The sequence below is a fragment of the Aulonocara sp. 'chitande type north' Nkhata Bay genome, linkage group LG1 (genome assembly GCF_057382095.1).
Source record: "Aulonocara sp. 'chitande type north' Nkhata Bay isolate Kocher_YH1m ecotype deep benthic linkage group LG1, A_spYH_male_GT1.1, whole genome shotgun sequence".
Lineage (NCBI taxonomy): Eukaryota > Metazoa > Chordata > Actinopteri > Cichliformes > Cichlidae > Aulonocara > Aulonocara sp. 'chitande type north' Nkhata Bay.
The window spans coordinates 20,468,043-20,474,042 of NC_141344.1; positions in this window are offsets into that span (position 1 = coordinate 20,468,043).

Genomic DNA, 6,000 nt, shown 5'->3' on the forward strand with positions numbered 1-6,000 from the left:
GTTGAACATTTACGTGAACTCCATAAATATTTTTACCTTAAAGATTCAGGAATGGGACCAGTGTCAAAAAGTTGGGAAACCACTGACTGCTGTGCTACCGTTGCAGTGTATTCAGGTAAATATTATGCCCCGTTTACCCATCAAACTATGCTTGTAGCTCATATTCATAAAGGCAGGAGGGTTTGCCAACTAATTTTAACCATCAATGTTAATGTGTACATTATACAAATTGTTATTCAAATTATTAATTTGTCCTTGATAGGTGTCTGAAGTGTGGGAACTTATTGGTATAGATCTTACTGGACCTCTTCCTAAAACTTCAAGCGGCTTCCAGTATATACTTACTGCAACTGACTACTTTTCAAAATGGGTTGAAGCTTTCCCATTAAAAACAAAATCTGCATCTGAGGTAGCCCAGCACTTGTGCTCCATTATATATAGACATGGCTGCCCCAAAAGGATTTTGTCAGATCAAGGCAGAGAGTTTGTGAATGAAGTAAGTGTTAAATAATTTTCAGTTACATTTTTTAACTTTACTTCACTGGGGTCAAAGATTTTTTCTTGTGTGCTTGTATAAGAAGTATAATTCCTTATCTGTTGAAGCTCAACTCTGATCTTTGCAAGTTATTGCAAATTGAAAGAAGTGTCACAGCAGCATACCATCCACAGACCAATGGTCTAGATGAAAAGACCAATGACAACATAAAAAGGTATGCCTAATTTTTATCTAACAGTTTTTAATAACATTACTTATGTTATTCAAACTTAATTGTTACTTAATAATTTATTAATTTCTTTACTTCTAATTAAACTTTCATTACTGTCTTTACATATTTCTATGCCTGCATTTAGAGCCCTCTGAAAACTGGTGAATGACCAGCAGAATAACTGGGATCTGTATCTAGAGCCCACCCTGTTTTCACTTCGGTCAAAAGTACACACCACAACAAAATTCACACCTTTTTTTCTGATGTATGGAAGAGAGGCAGTATTTCCATCAGAAGTGCCTGCTGAAGTGCCGGTGAGTGTTTGTCAAATTCTTTCTATGTTAGAACTAAGAATTGAAACCATTTAAGAAAAAAACCCAGTAATGTCTTTATGAATATGATATCATCTTGTTTTAATCGCTAATATCTACAAAATTTTAGATTTCCAACATCATTCTGCCAGACGACAAAAGGTACAGTGACTATGTACAGTCTGAAAGTGAAGCACAACATGCAGTTAAAGAAAATGCACAAGAAAACATTGCGAAGTCACAAGACAAGCAAAAGGTTGCATACGCCAAGCGGGCCCTGAAAAAGTGCAAAAATGTTGTGTACAATGTAGGGGATCAAATTCTGCTTCTAAATATGAGGAAATGTGGGCGAAAAGGAGGAAGACTTGAACCGGATTTTTCAGGTCCCTGCACAATTGATGACTTCAGTGGAAAATGTGTTAGACTGAAAAACTTAATTTTCTGAAGATGAAAGGAAAGGAAGAGTCCCGAGTGGATTGGAAAATGGAGACTCTGCCACACAACAAGCAGATGGACTCCTTCAGTTGTGCAGTTTTAGTGTTGAAGGTATTTAATAAGCAATTGTATTTAATGTATTTAACTAGAATTAAGTTAATCAATTGCAATTACTGTAACATATTTTACAGTTTGCCGAACACTACCTTCTGAGTGGAGAGGTTACTAGGGTGCTGTCCACTCCAGAAGCCATTGGGCTGCACCGCACTGAAATTGCTTGCGAACTGCTAGAACATCGAAGTAAGTTGAGTCATGTGCTTTTGTATTGCAATAGCACTTTCAGTTTTGTTTAAAACTGTTAGGTTGAACGTCAGTGTGTTTCTAGGTAATGCTGATGACTACTGTGTCGTTTGTTCCATGCTGGAAGCCGATCCTGACTCCAGTATGATTGAAATGGTAAAACAAATAAACCACAAATGCAATATACAGTGGCTTGCAATAGTATTTGGCCCCCTTGAACTTTTCCACATTTTGTCACATTACAGCCACAAACACAAATCAATTTTAATTGGAATTCCACGTGAAAGACCAATACAAAGTGGTGTACACATGAGAAGTGGAACAACAATCATACATGATTCCAAACAATTTTTACAAATGAATAATTGAAAAGTGGGGTGTGCGTAATTATTCAGCCCCCTGAGTCAATACTTTGTAGAACCACCTTTATCTGCAATTACAGCTGCAAGTCTTTTAGGGTTTGTCTCTACCAGCTAGAGACTGGTAGAGACATTGGTCTTTCACGTGGAATTCCAACAAAATTGATTCATGTTTGTGAATGCAATCTGACAAAATGTGGAAAAGTTCACAGGGGCCGAATACTTTTGCAAGCCACTGTAGTAATTATTTTCTCATCAAATTCATAATGTTGGTTAGCACACTTAAACCCCCCCCCCCTTCTCCCTCTTCAGGTGCAGTGCGAGTTTTGTTCCAGATGGGCACATTTTGGATGTGCTCAATATGAGAGCAGCCTGGTCAAGTACCTGTGCGACAAATGTGCATAATTTGTACACAGTTTCTTTTTCAGTTCTTTCTCCCTGTGTTCTGTTGGATCTATAAATGTCAAATATATGTATCTGTAAATATATTCAGTAAATATATACTGTAACTATAATGGAGTGAATTCATTGTCAAAGTTTATATAGTCAGGTGTTCCAATCACTTCAATGGTGACAGCTGTATAACTTAAGCACCTTGGCATGCAGACTGCTTCTACAAACAAGTGCCAAACCATGCTACTGTTGTTATTATAAACTAGAAGCATAATTCTGTTGGCAAGAATTACGTGCCAAAACATGCTACCTTTGTTAATAAGAGCAAGAAATATAATTATTATAGGGAAGAATTACGTGCCAAAACATGCTACCGTTGTTATTATAAACTAGAAGCATAATTCTGACGGGAAGAATTACGTGCCAAAACATGCTACCTTTGTTATTATATATTATTATTGCTTCAGACATTGACCCCCAACACACCTTCCACCTCTCCCCCCTTCACCCTCCCCAATCCAGTCTCAACGACCACCCCCACCCTCCCCAATCCAGACTCAACGACCTCCACCAAACCTCTCACCCCCCTTTCCTCCTCCCTGAAACTCAGAATACACACTGAGGATGTGAGCCGACTATTCCAGAAACAGAAGCCCAGGAAAGCCCCCGGACCAGACGGCGTCTCACCCTCCTGCCTCAAAACCTGTGCTGAACAGCTGGCTCCCATCTTTACTCACATCTTCAACAGATCCCTGGAGCTGTGTGAAGTTCCCTCCTGCTTCAAACACTCCACCATCATCCCTGTTCCCAAGAAACCCACCATCACAGGACTTGAATGACTACAGACCTGTCGCCTTGACGTCTGTGGTCATAAAATCCTTCGAACGACTGGTGTTAGCCCATCTGAAAGACATTACAGGCCACCAGCTGGACCCTCTGCAGTTTGCCTACCGGGCAAACAGGTCGGTGGATGATGCAGTGAACATGGGGCTGCATTACATCCTGCAACACCTTGACCACCCGGGAACTTATGCCAGGGTCCTGTTTGTGGACTTTAGTTCGGCTTTTAACACCATTGTGCCTGAACTTCTTTCCTCCAAACTCTCCCAGCTCAGCGTGTCACCAGCTACCTGTCAGTGGATCACCAGCTTCCTGACAGACAGAAAGCAACAAGTGAGGCTGGGGGAGATCACCTCTGAAACCCGGTCCCTCAGTATTGGTGCCCCTCAAGGATGTGTCCTCTCACCACTACTGTTCTCCCTCTACACTAACGACTGCACCTCCAAGAACTCGGCTGTCAAACTCCTAAAGTTTGCATATGACACCACTGTCATTGGCCTCATTCAAGATGGTGATGAGTCTGCATACCGGCAGGAAGTTGAGCGGCTGGTACTCTGGTGCAGTCAGCACGATCTGGAGCTGAACACTCTTAAGACTGTAGAGATGACAGTGGACTTCAGGAGACATCCCTCAACTCTGCTCCCCCTCACCATATCAGACAGCCCTGTGTCGACTGTGAAGACCTTCAAGTTCCTGGGTACAACCATCTCCCAGGACCTGAAGTGGGAGACCAACATCAACGCCATCCTCAAAAAGACCCAGCAGAGGATGTACTTCCTGAGACAACTGGGGAAGTACAGTCTTCCACAGGAGCTGCTGATCCAGTTCTACACTGCGGTCATTGAGTCTGTCCTGTGCTCCTCCATCACAGTCTAGTATGGAGCAGCCACTAAACAGGACAGGAGCAGACTGCAGCGGACTGTACGGGCAGCAGAAAGGATCATCGGCACCCCCCTGCCCTCCATCCAGGATCTGTACCTCTCAAGAACCAGGAAATGGGCAGGGAAAATCATCACAGACCCCTCACACCCTGGACACAGACTTTTTGATCTGCTGCCCTCTGGCAGACAGTACAGAAGCCTGCAGACCAGGACCACCCGACACAGGAACAGTTTCTTTTCCCTCGCCATCTCCCTTCTTAACAGTTGACCTGTCACACTGCTCCCACTGCCAGACTGCAGCTGCACCTTATGTACATTTTGTAGTATTCATTCCACCTCATTCATTTCTGTATTTTATGTATATAAGTTTAGATCCGTTATTTATAGTTGGTTTACACAGCTTTGTGTATGTATGTGTAATGTGTATATATAGACGTGTGTGTGTGTGTGTGTGTGTGTGTGTGTGTGTGTGTGTGTGTGTGTGTGTGTGTGTGTGTGTGTGTGTGTGAGAGAGAGTGATTTACATTGCTGTGCTTGAGAGCCACCATCTACCGGAACCAAATTCCCTGTATGTGTCTGCACATATACTTGGCCAATAAACACGATTCTGATTCTGATAACTAGAAGCATACTCTGACAGGAAGAATTGTGTGCCAAAACATGCTACCTTTGTGAATGTGACCTACAAGCACACTTTAGTGGGTAAAAAGAAGTGTCAAACCGTACTGGCTTTATGAATATCAGCTACAAACATACTCTGATGGGCAAAGTTAAGTGGCAAACCGTCATACCTACTTAAATTTTTGCTGGAATTATTGTTTGGCAGCAGAAATGTGCATAAATTACAGCAGCAGCATCACACATTAGCATGTTTTATCTCATTATCTATGACTGCAGCGCATTGGAAAAACAAACAAACACTAAAAGCCTTTTAATCCGGTTGTTCAGTGATGACGCGACGAATCCTACTTCCGGGTCTAAAGTAGTCTGCGTTTAATATGGCTTTTGTGCTGTTAACATGTTTAATGTTATGTATTTTCTTCTATTTGATCTCAAAAAGCTCCTAAAACAGTCAGTGATCCCTGTTGACCTCCCTCGGCTTTTATTACCGCTAATCATTTATTTAAGCTCAGTTTTTAAAACCTTAGGATGTAACTACAGCCCAGCCCATGCAGCAGTATATGAATGACTAACCTCGTATTGTGGATGGATTATCTCAGTTGTTCAGCTGGCTGAAGTTTGGTCCTTTTACAGCATCCTGCCATTCTTATTTCTGTTAATGAAGAGACAATAATGATTTGGGGCATCAAAACCACTCTGGCAGCCTCTAAGTTAGTTGGTTACTATTCATGTTTCAGTGAAAGCTGAGTCACATCTAGGGTTGCCAACTCCCTGAAAAATAAATAAGGGACACCTCGTGGCCAGGGCCGGGCAACCCAGTTGTCTTCACCCTTCCCAGTGTGGTAGCTCTTTTTTTGTGTGTGAAATTATTTTTTAACCATTTGACTTGAACTTGATTTAAGCAGATGCATATTCTTTGTGATATGACCATATGGGAAACAAATGATCATTTAGCCATTTATTTTTAGCTCACAATGACAACATTAACACAGTAAAACAGGTCTCTTTCTTAAACAGAAGCCTGTCATGCTTAACTTTTGAGAATATAAGTAAATCTTTCTTTAAAAGAACTCTGTCCTACTTAACTTAAAATTATATAAATTAATAGAAAGCAATAGAACGAAAAATATTCTTGTAACAGTGCACATTTAGT